We start from the raw sequence: 15,791 nt of genomic DNA on the forward strand, positions 1-15,791 counted from the left end.
CCACAACAATTCCCATACACTATAGAACAACAATATCTCAACAACTCTGAGTTCAATATGATCACAGAAACCTTTTTTAGCTAATTAAAGCAAAAAAGTCACAAAATGTTTTAGAAATAAAATATAGACATTTTATTTAAACAATGTAAAAATTACATCAGTAAACAGAGTATCACACTAAGCAGGCATAAATCACGGGGTTAAATCATTATGAAATGGCTCAGAACACAGAATAAACATTTACTGCTGACAGCTATTACTATAAGCCTGCAAGTGTCCTACAACCACATGCCATAGAAACTCATATTGTGTTCCAATGCTGGTATACACTCAGTCAATACTGGCTATTGCGCTAAATAGGCGCTCACTCCAAAGCAAGACACTCTGCCCTGTGACTACAGCCCTGCCTGTGGAGGGCTATAACATCACTGCTGCACCACACCATCTGTCCCAGAGAATCTGTCTGCAGCGTCGGCTTACATCTCCCTTGCCGAACACCACAGGTGGCGTCACGAATCACTTATAAACTTTCACCACCACAAGCACACTGAAACAACCCCCTTTTATAATGGGCGCCCAGGGCCACGGGCCGGGTCACAGCTGCCGTGACATCTCCCATTGAAGCTCATCTTCTTTTTTAACATTGCTGTTAGAGCAGTAGAGCAGGTTTTGCCTGCTGAAAAAAAATGCATAAAAAATGCAACATGTTAACATAGGCTAACAGTGGACAAATCACCTTTTACTGTCTGCATAACTTAGTGTCTCCAAAATAAACAGCAGCTGTTGTTGATACTCCAATAGCAACAACTACCATGCATTTCAAATAGAACAAACAGAAAAATTAGGTGTAGCAGCTTAAATGGAATTAAAGAAATCTGTGTATAAACATATAATATACGTTATGTGGCATGTACGTCCTAAAGAATTGAATGGCAGTCAATTCAAAATGTGAAGAAACAAAGAAATCACTAGGCATGGACTTAAGAAGATTGGTAATGTGACAAGGGTAGTAGAGTAAAACCAAGGACTTTCGTCAGTGCTGACGCTCCAAAACGCGCGTTGGGGCATGCACCGCACTTGAAGCGGGGACCACCATCACACCACCATCAGATAATGCCTATTGCTGCTATCCACATATCTTTTTTCTTATATAATGTGCAGTTTATATACCCCACATATCCCTTTTATGACTGCTCTCCTTATATATATTTGGGGTGATTTGCATACTTCTTACCTACAGGCTTATTCTTAAACAGATTACTATTATTATGCACTTTGCTTAACAATGCACTTTATTTAATTATCCACCATCTTACTTTCCCTGTGGTTCTCCTTTCTCAATCATTTTAATTCTGTGTACATTTTGCTTATTAATATGCTTTTTTAATCTAATCATTGTACTTGTGAGGGCACTCTTTTGCACACAGTGCCAACTTTTGCCACCCACTGTTTAATAAAGGTGTTTTACTCTACTACCCTTGTCCCACTACCATTCTTCTTAGGTCCTTGCCTAGTGGTTTCTTTGGTTTTCCATGTATTTCAAAAACACAATACACAAGGACTCATTGTCGTACACAAAAAATTAGGCAAGCATAGAACACCAATTTTATGCTCATAGATTTTACCACCCTTTCATGACACTAGGACTTGTAACCCACCCCTTGTTTGCCAGCAATGCAGTGGGAAGTTCTGCAAAGTTTTTTTACAGCCAACCAATTTGGATCTCCCTCTTTCCATAATATCTACAGAACCTACTTCGATGTTATGTACTCTTCTGAGTAATTACACAATATTGTGCATTAATTCAGTTTTGTACACTCTTATATAGTTGTAAAACTAATCCAAAGTCACGTTTAAAGCTATTTATTTTACAAGCTGATGACTTTCTTTCACTTGGCTGCCTGCCCAACAAACACTAGTCTGAACAGACATGTGTTTTCCAGACACTTAGCATCGCCTGAAAGTTATGGAAAATACAAGTCATTGCTTCTCATGCAGGGAGGTCTTGTGAACAAGTGACATTTGCCGTCCTGGTTATCAACATCAAAGGTGCAATGAAAATATGTATTAAACTGTTGTCTCCTAAAACACATTTAGATTGTTTAATAGTTTTTATTTTGGGAATTTAATATTAATTTAAAAAAAACTAAAATATTTTACATAAAAAAATAAAACAATATTTATATTATTTATATAATATTCTACATGGCTATAATTTGTGGTATCAGATAAGATTATAGTAAATTGCTTTTTGCCTAAAACACAAGTAGACAATTAATTTTGCCAAGATGCCACATAAGAAACTAGGATTGTTATGGGGGGGCTGAATCATCAATCTGAACTTAAAGAAGCATTCCCATCAAAGTTTTTATCCTTTTTTTACATATATTGCAATCATATTATATATGCCTCTGCTCCTCCCCCAAAAAGGATGCCGACTTACTCACCGCCCAGGCAGCCCTTTCACGTCTCCTGTTCCGATTCCCGTGTCCCAGGGTCTGCATACCCCACCCAGGTCTCCTGCGGTTAGGGAGCAGGCGTGCGTGCTCAATCCTTGTTTTTAAAAGGGACAGCACGCAAGCTTCCAATGTGTCTCCAGCCAATAGCTTGGAGGCACTTAGTACTTAAGGCAAAGCCATCTGTTGAGAAGTGCCTGAGCAACAATTGTCTTAGTTAATCAGCGAGCTGCTAGTCTGTTGTTAGGTTCCTATGCCTGTCCAGTTTACCTGTACCAGCCTTGTCTGAATCAGTTCCTGTACCTGAAACCACACCTGTGATACCTGAACCTGAAGCCACTCTGTTGGTAACTAATCCTTAAGCCGCTTTTGCGGTACCTGAACCTGAAGCCACGCTTGTGGTACCTGCACCTGAAACTGCACCTGCAGTACCTGCACCTGAAACGGCATAACTGGTACCTGAACCTGAAATCTATTCTGCAGTCCCTGAATCTGAAGCCACTCTGATGATACCTAATCCTTAAGCCGCTCTTGCGGTACTTGAACCTGAAACCGCGCCTGTGGTACCTGAACTTGAAACTGCACCTGCAGTACCTGCACCTGAAATGGCATCACTGTTACCTGAACCTGAAACCTCTTCTGCGGTCCCTTAACCTGAAACCACTCTGATGGTCCTGAATCAGGACCTGTGCTTGAGACCTGCATTATCTAAACCAGTTCCAGTGTTGATCCCATCTTAACCAGCTATAATATCTGTTCCATCAGAATCTGGTCCTGCCTTGGAATCTGAGTTTGTGTCTACTGTCCTGACCATTGCGGTCAGCTGCAGCAGTACCTGTCCTGGAGTGGCACCTGGCATCCACCTGTGACTCAAATCTAACCCCACCATCAGTGGCTCTGGTGAAAACCCAGATGTTCACTTATTTACACCCATCCAGGCTCTCCACGAGGTAGTCCACGATCCACCAGTATGACAGTTTGTTCAGGCCATGGACCCCACTGACTCCAAAGCTGCTGGAATTGGTCCTCTTTTGTCTGCTTGGCCATATCATGACAAAAATCCTAAGTTATGCCATGGATTAATCAACCAATGACCACTGCACTATGAACTGTTGTTTCACCAGTTATTCTTCGATTGGGCCAAACTGACATTTTTGATGTACCATCTAGGAGGAGAAGCATTTGTATGGCTCAACCCCTTTTGGGAGAGAGGGGATCCTGTGACCTCAGATCTGTAGGCCTTCCTCTGGGTGTTCCACAAGGTCTGTGATGAGCCGGGCCGTGTCACCTCTGCTGCATCCTCTCTCCTTAGACTGCATTAGGGTAGTCTGACTATGGGTCAATTTGGAATCCAATTCCGCTTCATGTCTTCTGAACTTGACTGGAATAACTAAGCAGTGGTAGCTGCCTTCTGGGAGGCATTGTCTGGAATAATTAAAGACGAACTGGCTGGCAGAGACATCCCTACTATCTTTGATGACCTAATTTCCCTGGCTATCCGTATTGACCTCAGGTTTCAAGAATGCTCCAGAAAGGTGGCACGAGATAGAATATCACTTTGTCTGACTTTCAGATGCTGTTCATTACCCAGTCGTCTGCTTCAGCTGTCTCTCCTAAACTCATGCAGGTGGACTGTGTCAAGCTAACCGAGCAACAGCAGGAACATTGTCATGCCAAGGGATTGTTCTACTACTGCGGTGGCACATAAAACGTTATCTTCTCTTGTTCCAGGAAGTGGGGAAACTTCCAAGTCTAGGGTCTGTTGGAAAGGCTTCTCTGTATGAAAGTATGAAAGCAATTCCTCTTTACCATTGAGTCTATCCGTATCTGTGTCGAGTGGTTCACGGAGATGGCCTATCTAGATTCTGGTGCTGCTGGAAACTTCTTGCAGCAGGCTGTGATGGATTGGTACCAGATTCCCGTCCTGTTCTATGCCTTCAGAGTCCTTTGATGGTGTCATCTGTCAATGGAAAGGCCCCATCCGAAGTCGTGCATTTTGTTACTGACCATGTGGAACTTCGGGTAGGAATTCTGCATATGGAGAAGATTGCATTCTATGTACTTCATAACGTCTTGCATTCTCTTCTCCTGGACCTGGCATAGCTATGTCTCCACAAACCTCCAGACTGGAGACTGGAGATCCGGTCAAGTGCTTCGTTGGGGACTGTCTTGCTGCAAAAAGTTCTCTTCGATTACCTGTGACTCCGTCTAGCTTACCACCCACTTACTGGTCGTACACTGACATTTTTGATAAGATGAAAGCAGAGAAGTTACCTCCACACAGGCTATATATCTGTCCCATTGACTTGCTCCTAGGATCTTCACCGCCTCGAGGTCGTATCTACTCTGTCTTAGGCTGAGACCCAAGCCATGTCTGAGTACATCAAGGACAAGGAAAATCTTGCAAGGGGATTCATCCAGAAGTCATTCTTATCAGCAGGAGCTGTATTTTTCTTTATTAAGAAGAAGGATGGAACACTCCAGCCTCGTATAGATTATAAGGGCCTCAACCAAATCATGATCAAGACAAATATCTGTTGCTATTGATTCCAGAATTATTTGGATCATCTTAGAGGTGCTAAGATCTTCACTAAACTCGATCTCAGAGGGGTATGTAATCTGATCCGCATATGCCAAGGAGAAGAGTGGAAGACTGCTTTCAACACCCAAGACGGTCACTACAAATACCATGTTATGTATATTGGGCTCAATAACGCCCCAGCTTTCTTCCAAGAGTTTGTGAATGTCATCTTCAGAGATCTCCTTTACTCCTGTGTGGTGTACCTGGATGGTATCCTCATTTTCTCTCCTGACCTGCCTTCTCTTATGAGAAATTTTTGCCAAGTCTTACAAAGACTTACAGAAAATCGCCTGTACGCTAAGTATGAGAAATGCGTCTTCAAGCAGTCCTCTCTACGTTTCCTAGGAATATACAGTATATCATCTTAAATATTAGGATGAGTATGGATCCAGAAAAGTTGTCTTTAACTGTCAATTAGCCACATCCAGAAGTCATTAAGGCAATTCAGCAGTTGCTAGGTTTTGCCAACTATTACCGCCAATTTATTCCTAATTTCTCACCCCGGACTGCTCTCATTACAGTGATTATCCCAAGATCTGGATTAAGAAGGCATTTGTCTCCCTAAAACAGGCTTTCTCTTCTGCTTCTGTGCTACACAAACCCGAGATAAGCAGACAATTCTTCCTGGAAGTGGATGCTTCATCCTCTGCAGCAGGGGCAGTTATCACACAAAAGTCTTTCATCCTTGTCGTATGGCAACCTGCTGTTTCGTCTCCAAGATCTCCTCTGCTCCTGAACGAAACTAATCAATTGGTGACCAAGACTTGTTGGTGATCAAAATGGCTCAAGAGGAATAGCATTATTTACTCAAAGGAACAGAATGAATCCAAAATAAGCTAGGTTTGATTTATTCCTGTATTTTCATCCAGCCGACAAGAGCATCAAGGCAAATGCCATCTTTAGTACCATTCCATCCCTTGACCAAGCGAAAGAACCCCAGCATATTATTGAACCCACCAGGAACTTGATTCAGATTCTCCCTGGGAAGACTTATGTGTCAGAATCTGATAAAAAGTGAGTTCTGCAGTGGGGATACTCTTCTAACTTGGCTGGTCATGCCCAGCAGAGTAAGACTATGCAACTCATTTCTCATCATTATTGGTGGCCTACAATGAGAAAGGATATTCTGGAATAGGTTCCTCACCTTTCTATGTTCGAAACAATACTCTTAAGCATCTTCCATCTGGGCACCTTCTACCGCTTCCTGTTCCTTCAGCTCCCTGGCAACACATCACAATGGACTTTATTAGGGACCTCCCTGTGTCCTCTGGTTTCTTCATCATCTGGGTCATGCTTGACCGCTTCTCAAAAATGGCTCACTTTACTCCTTTGCCTGGTCTCCCATTTGCAGCCGAGCTCGCTGAAAGATTTATACAGCACATCTTTCGCCTTCATGGGTTTCTACTTCACATTGGGTCCGCTAGGGAGCCCAGGTCACATCCCAGTTCTGGAGATCTACTTGTAAACTGTTGAATGTGGTCTTGGAATTTTCATCTGCATGCCATCCTCAGTCCAACTGTGGAGAAAGTCAATCAAATCCTGTCTAACTTTCTACGGCATTTCACAAATGTGCACCATGATGACTGGACCAAGCTGTTGCCTTGGGTATATCTCTCTTATAATAATCATGAAAGTGAGGTTTCCACAAAATCACTGTTCTTCATTGTTTATAGTCAACAGCCGGTTATTCTTCTTCTGGTGTCGGATGCTTCTGGTGTCCCTGCAGCTGATGCTTTCACTGAAGAATTCTCCAAGATGTGTAGGGAAAAGCTGCTCTGGAGAAGTCGTCATGAGGAATGAACACGCATACTGAAAAGAGACACAAGAGACATCTGGATCCACCATCCTTCCAGTTTGGAGATAAGGTGTAACTCTCTTCTAAATACATCCGCCTGTAGATGCTGTCTTGCAAGTCCCCACTTCATTGGTTCCTTTCGAGGCCCTCAAACAGATCAATGTGGTATCGTACAAATTGAAGCTCTCACTTTCAAGGTGCAGGCTAAATACATGCTGTCACGCTCCCCGCCTGTCATACTTACCGGCGCGGTCCCACTACTCTTCTGCGCGCCTCCCGGCGCGCTCCTGCTCCGCGTCGCGTCCCCGCTCCAGACATCCGGGGTCCCCGTCATCGGTCCTGTGCGCCTGCGCCTGTCATCTCCCTTGGCCCTCGGACCTCTGGGAGCTGTGACGCAGTGGCTCTGCCCCCAACATGGCAGCACCCATCGGCTATTTCAGCAAGGCGTCTTTGTCAGGTAAGACGCCTGATTATCTTCTGCGGTGACGCTGTCTCTGCGTTAGCGTTCCCGCTATCCTCAGGCCTCTGTATCCTCTGTGCTCTTAATCTGTCCTGTCTGCGCTGCCTCCGGTAGCCTCCTGCTTCGTGTCCTCCTCCTGCCTTGCCCTGTGTCTCAGCCTTGTCCTGTGTGCCTCTCTGGCTCGTCATCCCCAGCTACCTGTCTGGTCACTCTGTGTTCTCTTAGCTCCTGCCCGTACTGTGCTTATCTTCCTCTCTCTCTCCTGCAGCCTCCAGCCTCCGTTAGCCTCCAGTGCCCCCCGGTCCCGCTTGCCTCTATTGCTCCTTGGTTCCTGAAGTCCTCAGTGCATCTGGGTTCCATATTCCTCGCCACTGACTCTCCGATACCTAGCCCTGGTCGCCCCTTTGGCTCCGGCTGTTGCGATTCCATCCCTCGGGGGCCTGCCCCTAACGCTCCCTGTATAGGGGTGGTTCCACCTGGTCCGCTCGCCCTCGGGGGCTCTGGAGCCGTGACCCAGAGGGTCCACTTTCAGATTCCACCGTATTCCCACACCGTAACAGCATAATCAGGCCATGGATCCCGCTGGAGCCGGGACTGCTCAGAAAGAGTTAGTGTTTCTATGGGAGAATCAAACGTGCATAATGTCCTTTATGAAATCTATGGACTCGCGCCTTTCTGCCCTCCAATCCTCTGATCCAGGGAATGCTTCTCAGCTGGTGGGCTTACAACAGGAGCTGGACAGGCATAAATGCATCTGCACTAATACAGGGTGCAGCGGACCCAAGTAAAATGGCAGCTGCACAGGTGCATAAATACCAAATGAAACAGCCAGCCTACAATCAGGGATTGGCCGTGTGGTACGCCAGTGCAAAAGAAATAATCCGCAGGTGGCAGTGTTCACACAGGGAATGCAGGACTTCTGGTTCACAACCTCTTAGTAACACCATATAGGGGGGCTGCCCAGTGCCAACTAGAATGCATCCCGTGTGAACAGAGGCCACAAGTTTGCAGAACCATTTGGGCCCAACTGCACCCTGAAAGAAATATAAAAAGTGCACAAAAAACATATCAATATATGTAAGGTATTGGTTGATATTAAGGTCTTAATACGGAAGCTGGCAAACTGCGTCAAAGTTCCTTACACTTGCCAGTCCTACTCTAACATGAAAACCTCAAAAAGAGGAAAAAATCCTCCAAAAAGTTCAGATACAAACCAGACAGGCCTAAATGCATCTGCACTAATACGCGCATAATGTCCTTTATGAAATCTATGGACTCGCGCCTTTCTGCCTTCCAATCGTCTGATCCAGGGAACGCTTCTCAGCTGGTGGGCTTACAACAGGAGCTGGCCCAGCAGCGAGACACCCAGACGCATATTCTTAGCTACATGGCTTCGGTGGCGCTCGATTGCTCTCCTTGCAGTCAGCTGCCTCGGCGTCCTCTCCCGTCGCAGTTTCTCACCCTCCACCGCGCTTGGCCAAACCGCCCCAGTATAACGGTGACATCAAACTGTGCCGGGGTTTCCTGAATCAGTGTCGTTTCCATTTTGAACTGTTGCCCCAACAATACCCCACTGACCGGGCTAAGGTGGCCTTCATAATTTTTCATTTAGAGGGGAACACTTTGGCGTGGGTTAATCCCCTTTGGGAGCATGATGATCCTGTAGTTACCCAGCTGGCCATTTTTCTGGACACCTTTCGGCGGGTGTTCGACGAACCAGGTTGTCTAGCCTCCACTACGGAGTCCCTGTTCAGTCTTTGTCAGGGTTCGCAAACCGTGGGCCAATATGCCATCCAGTTTTGGACCCTGTCGTCCGACTTACTGTAGGTTGGAACAACGAGGCATTGGTAGGAGCCTTTTGGCGGGGTCTTTCGGGTCGTATAAAGGACGAACTTGCTGGTGGCGACACCCCCACCGCTCTGGAGGATCTATTTTCTCTGGCCACCCGGATTGATCTCCGGTTCCAAGAACGGGCCCGTGAGAGAAGAATTTCTCGTCCAATGCCACCCAGTCCTCGACCCAGGGCTTCTACTTCTGCCCCCGCACCGGAGCCGATGCAAGTGGACTGTGTAAAGCTCTCCAAACAGCGTCATAGGGAAAGAAGTACCCAAGGTCTCTGTTTCTGTTGCGGCAGTGGGTCCCATTTGCTCCACTCCTGTCCGGAACGTCTGGAAAACTTCTCCGCCTAGGTCAGGTAAGAGAGGCCTCCCTAGGTGTGTGTGATACCTCTCAACCCCTTACTTTGTCTGTCCTTCTGCATGTCGGTGGTAAGCGAGTTTCTTGGCGGCCTATGTGGATTCGGGTGCCGCTGGAAATTTTATTAGGCTCGATGAGGTCACAAAATTATCTGTCACCGTTAGGACCCTCGAGAAGCCTCAGGTCCTCACAAGAAGTAGAGTTACAGGTGGGGGCCCTGCACAGGGAGAGAATTACGTTTTATGTCCTGGCTGGTATCTCTCATCCCGTCCTTCTCAGCCTTCCTTGGCTGCAGCTCCACGAGCCCACCTTGGATTGGCATAACTTCAATGTTTTGCGCTGGGGGAGTCCTGTCGGGCTCGGTGTCTGCTGTCGGTGCGTCCTGTAGGTATTTCCCGTCCTCTCCCTGTCCTCTCCGTCTGCATCTGCCATCTGCGTATAGTTCCTTCTCGGATGTCTTCAACAAGAAAGAAGCTGAAGTCCTTCCTCCACACCGTCCCTACGATTGCCCCATTGAGCTCGTTCCTGGTACCACGCCTCCTCATGGAAGGATTTACCCTCTCTCCCTGGTGGAGTCCCAGGCCATGTCCGAATATGTCCAAGACAACCTAGCCCGAGGTTTCATTTGTGTCATGGTTAAGACATGGTTAATGTCCTGGTTTCTCAGGGTTAATTTTGCCGGCCTCTCTTTGGATCTGGGAGGGGTTTTTATACTCACTCCAGACTAGGATTCCCTGTCAGCTATACTGTTATTCTGGCTGTGTGACTGACCCCCCTGGTGTGCTGGTAAACTGCATTGCTTGTTTGATTCCCATGTATGACTTGGCCTGTCCCCTCACTCTGTTCTCTGTCTCACGTTTTGGTACTATTGTCTTCTCTGGTTCTGACCTCCTGGCTTGGCTATTGTTACTCCGTTACCTTTTTCCCCTTTTGTACCGTCTATTGCCCGTTCTGTTTTTTTGATCTATTGCTACGTCCTGACTATCCACTCTGATTAACCCTTTGCTACTGTCCTACTATCTCGTGCTTTGACCCCGGCTTGATCTGGTTTCCGTCCCTGTCTTTGCCCCTTGATAACTTGTCCCGTAGTTACCTTTCTAGGAGTTTCCCTGCAGCTCCTAGCTCTGTGGCGCTTAGGCCACGCCCCCAGCAGTCACGTGCTTCAGGTCCTGATAGTCTGAAGCACACATCATCACTGCTGCTGCCCTGCTCCACAGGTACCTTTGAGCACTGTTTTTGTACTCAGGACACGCGCACTGGCTCAGTGAGCAAGTGCAGGGCGGTGTCCCTGACATTTCGGAAATCTTCGTCCCCTGCTGGAGCAGGCTTCTTCTTTGTGAAAAAGAAGGATGGGTCTCTTCGCCCGTGTATTGACTATCATTGTTAGGAATCTGGGTCATTCTATGCATATGCAGCAACCCAGATTCTCACATTTGTCTCCAGAGGCTAAGTCCTTTTTCCCTGCTTCTGAGCATGCTCACGGGACTAGCTCTCATTGGAGTTCAGGAGTCAGGTGCTCAGGTCCTGCTCCTGATTTGATTGGTTATGCTCGGGGCTCTGGAGATTTCCGGCAGGTCCCGTACAATATAAAAAGTGCGCATGGCCGCTATGCCATGCGCTAGTATTTTCTATACTTGCTGCTGTGTGTTTGGTGATGGATGCTTGGACTGGTGAATGACTTATTATGAAACCCCTTCCCTCTGATAATACGAATGTGTGAGTGATTGGGATACAGCCAGTGTGCGCGCTAGCGCCAGCGCGCTCAAGCTCCACCTTTTACAGCAGCCAGCGTCTTGCATTGCGCCTGCTAATTGCGCTTGCAGCCGTTTTGGGCGTCCGCAGCTGCAACGCCGTGCACACGTCTAGTCACGGTAAGTCCATTTGGTGGTAGTGACGTCTTTAACTACCCCAATCTCTGGCTACCGCACATGTGCCGCTGATTATCTGTGCAGTATATACAGACTCAACGTTTTTGTGTTTGTGTGCTTGTGTGCAACTCTGTGAGTTCCAGCAGAGCTTGCTTCTGTGCATCAGGTGCAGTCCTTCCCTGTGCACATCACCGTCCTGGTGCTCTGCCTTTTCAGCAGCGGTTATTACATCTGCCGCATGGTGGACCCCGGGCGGCGAGCACTCTTTATTTATATTTTTTTAAGCGTGTTCCGCCGCCGTAACATAATACTAGCGCCAGGGTCTGGCTAAATGGCAGATCAGCAGCAACTCGTGCAATGCGTGCGACAGCTCGAGGCTCGCTTGACTACCCTTGAGAGGGCCCTCGCAGCTTCGCAGGCCACAGATGCTGCTGTCCAGGCACTTACGGACGCGGTGGGTCGTATGTCCATGTCCGCCCTTGCGCCGACAGTTACCCGCCTCCCGTTACCTGAGAAATATTCTGGAGATGGCGCCTCCTGTAGGGGTTTTATCAGTCAGTGCTCAATCCATCTGGAGCTGCTGGCTGCGCAGTTCCCTACAGAACGGGCCAAGGTGGCCTTTATTATTTCTCTACTGTCGGGCAAGGCGCTGGAATGGGCAACGCCACTTTGGGAGCGTGGTGACCCAGATGTTCGGACCGCAGCTAATCTCCTTACCGCTATTAAGCAGGTGTTTCTCGGTCCACGGGTTACACACGATACCTCACTCCAATTGCTTGCCTTGTCTCAAGGATCACTCTCAGTAAGTCAATACGCCGTCCGTTTTCGGACACTGGCGTCTGAGTTAGAGTGGTCTGACAAGGCACTTATCCCAGTTTTTTGGAGAGGACTAGCTGAGCACGTAAAGGATGCTCTCTCCACTAGAGAGATCCCCACCACTCTGGAGGAGCTAATCTCCATCTCCTCCCGTATCGACCTCCGTTTTTCAGAGCGTGGTTTGGAGCATGCTCACACCAAGCGTAGAGGTACTCCGGCTCCCTAATTTTTTGAGCCTTTGGATCTGCCCAAGCCAGAGGTTCTACCCCCTGAGCCCATGGAGGTGTCTCGCGCCATATCGGAGACATGTCCGGCGCAGGAGACCATATGCGGTTGTCACCATCTGCCTGCTGCTTCTCAGGAAGACAGCGCCCTGCAATGGTCTGATTGCGAATCGGTAGGTGAGACTTTTGTCCCTCCTCGCCAGCGGCCTAAAGTTCTCGCGTGGGCACACGCGCCCAATGCGGACGGCCATCGTGGCTATATGCAGACCACGAAGTCACTGGTCGGTTCGTATTGGTGGCCGCACAGGGCTCGGGATGTAAAAAAATTAATTCGGGCATGCACCCTATGTGCTCGGGATAGCTTTCCAGAACGGAGAGCGGCTATGTCCGCCGATACACGGCGGCCTTCTCCTAAAACTCCCATTGTTTCTTGGGTGTCCCTCCTGAGACCTGATGATCTGGTCTCCCCCAATACCGTCCGCATCTCCCGGTTTTCGGTTTCACCTACCGGGAGATCAGGCTCGCCTTTTGACGAGTCTGAGACCTGTGCTGCTGTCAGGCACAGGCTGGTGGATCGGAGGGTTCAGGGAGGAGGGGGCACTAGGAGGGGGGGTAATGTTAGGAATCTGGGTCATTCTATGCATATGCAGCAACCCAGATTCTCACATTTGTCTCCAGAGGCTAAGTCCTTTTTCCCTGCTTCTGAGCATGCTCACGGGACTAGCTCTCATTGGAATTCAGGAGTCAGGTGCTCAGGTCCTGCTCCTGATTTGATTGGTTATGCTCGGGGCTCTGGAGATTTCCGGCAGGTCCCGTACGCTATAAAAAGTGCGCATGGCCGCTATGCCATGCGCTAGTATTTTCTATACTTGCTTCTGTGTGTTTGGTGATGGATGCTTGGACTGGTGAATGACTTATTATAAAACCCCTTCCCTCTGATAATACGAATGTGTGAGTGATTGGGATACAGCCAGTGTGCGCGCTAGCGCCTGCGCGCTCAAGCTCCACCTTTTACAGCAGCCAGCGTCTTGCATTGCGCCTGCTAATTGCGCTTGCAGCCGTTTTGGGCATCCGCAGCTGCGACGCCATGCACACGTCTAGTCACGGTAAGTCCATTTGGTGGTAGTGACATCTCTAACTACCCCAATCTCTGGCTACCACACATGTGCCGCTGATTATCTGTGCAGTATATACAGACTCAGCGTTTTTGTGTTTGTGTTCTTGTGTGCAACTCTGTGAGTTCCAACAGAGCTTGCTTTTGTGCATCAGGTGCAGTCCTTCCCTGTGCACATCACCGTCCTGGTGCTCTGCCTTTTCAGCAACGGTTATTACATCTGCCGCATGGTGGACCCCGGGCGGCGAACACGCTTTATTTATATTTTTTTAAGCGTGTTCCGCCGCCGTAACAATCGTGGCTAAAACCGCATCACAGTGAAGAACAAATTTCCACTGCCGCTTATCTCTGAGCTTTTTGACCACTTGAGGGGAGCAAGAGTCTTTACCAAGCTTGATCTGCGAGGAGCCTATAACCTTGTTCGCATACGTTCAGGAGATGAGTGGAAGACCGCAATCAACACAAGAGACGGCCACTATGAGTATTTAGTCATGCCATTTGGCCTCTGCAACACACCTGCGGCATTCCAGAAGCTCGTTAACGATATCTTCCGAGACCTCCTATACTCGTGTCGTAGTCTACTTAGACGACATCTTGATCTTCTCCCCAGACCTGTCCACTCATCGCCGAGACTTCCGCCAAGTCCTCCAACGCCTCAGGGAGAATCTCCTCTTTGCCAAGATGGAGAAATGCATCTTTGAGTAATCTTCGCTGCCCTTTCTTGGTTATATCGTCTCGAGCTCTGGGTTAGAAATGGATCCTGAGAAGGTCTCTGCTGTCCTCGATTGGCCACGTCCCCTCGGAGTGAAGGCGATCCAGCATTTTTTGGGATTTTCCAATTATTATAGGTAATTTATCCCCCATTTCTCTACTCTGACTAAGCCAATTTCTGCTCTCGTCCACAAGGGTGTCAATCCTAACCACTGGCCCACGGACGCTGAGGTCGCCTTCGAGGCTCTGAAACAAGAATTTGCAAAATCTCCTGTGCTCCACCGTCCTGATGCCAATAGGCCGTTCGTCCTCGAGGTGGGCGCATCTTCAGTTGGAGCAGTTCTTCTGCAGAAATCCTCCTCTGGTCGCTTAGTCACCTGCGGATTCTTTTCTAAAGCCTTCTCCGCCCCTGAACTAAATTATTCCATTGGGGATAGAGAGCTGCTAGCCATAAAGCTAGCCCTCGAGGAGTGGCACCATCTCCTCGAAGGGGCCGTACATCCGTTCATCATCTTCACGAATCACAAAACTTTGGAGTATATTCAGTCCACTCAAAGGCTCAACCGACGGCAGGCCAGGTGGTCTTTGTTCCTCAGGCGTTTCGATTTTGAACTCCTCTTCCGACCAGGGAATAAGAACATCAAGGCTGACGCCCTATCCCGGTCAGTTTTGCCTATGGACAGTGAGGATGAACCTATGCATATTATCAACCCGGCCAAAATTCTTACCATGGCTCCACTAAGCCTAGTCACTCCACCACCGGGTAAAACCTTTGTTCCAAGTGGGGACAGGCTGAAAGTCCTACATTGGAGTCATTCCTCGAAGTTTTCCGGGCATGCTGGAACCAAGAAGACCCTCTCTCTCATCTCCTGCCACTATTGGTGGCCCTCGCTTCACCGAGACGTATTGGAATTCATCGCCTCCTGTCCCTCCTGTGCCAGAAACAAAGTCCCTAGACAACGTCCTTCAGGTCTCCTACACCCATTGCCTGTGCCTTCGGCTCCATGGCCCACATTGCTATGGACTTTATTACCGATTTACCTCCTTCCTCTAAATGCTCTGTGATCTTGGTGGTTGTAGATCGGCTTTCCAAAATGGCCCACTTCGTTCCTTTACCAAGTCTGCCTACTGCCCCTGAGTTGGCGAAGATTTTCTTGCTCCACATCTTCCGCCTCCATGGCTTTCCTCGGCATATTGTCTCGGATCGAGGAGTCCAGTTTACTTCCCACTTTTGGCGAGCTCTCTGCGTTTAATGAAGATCACTCTAGATTTCTCCTCGGCTTATCATCCCCAGTCGAATGGACAAGTTGAGCGAGTCAACCAAGGCCTAACATCCTATCTCCGGCATTTTTACAATGCCCACCAGGACGACTGGGTCCCTCTTCTTCCATGGGCTGAATTCGCCTACAACAATCATCCCAGTGAAGCCTCCTCCAAGTCTCCCTTTTTTATAGTTTTTGGACAACATCCCGGCATTCCCCTTCCCGTTTCCCCCACCTTGGGTGTAAAGGCAACGGACTCCATGTCCGCGTCTTCTCTCAGATTTGGAGAGAGACCAAGGAGGCTCTGG

At 48.2% G+C, this 15,791-nt stretch overlaps 1 protein-coding gene across 1 annotated transcript in view; it reads left to right on the top strand.

Moving 5' to 3' along the window:
- Positions 1 to 15,791, top strand: part of CCDC80 (coiled-coil domain containing 80) — a 181,894-nt gene that overhangs the window by 140,523 nt on the left and 25,580 nt on the right. The window lies entirely within an intron of this gene.

This window comes from Dendrobates tinctorius, unplaced genomic scaffold, assembly GCF_039654945.1.
Source record: "Dendrobates tinctorius isolate UK_male_01 unplaced genomic scaffold, ASM3965494v1 ptg000391l, whole genome shotgun sequence".
Classification (NCBI taxonomy): Eukaryota; Metazoa; Chordata; class Amphibia; order Anura; family Dendrobatidae; genus Dendrobates; species Dendrobates tinctorius.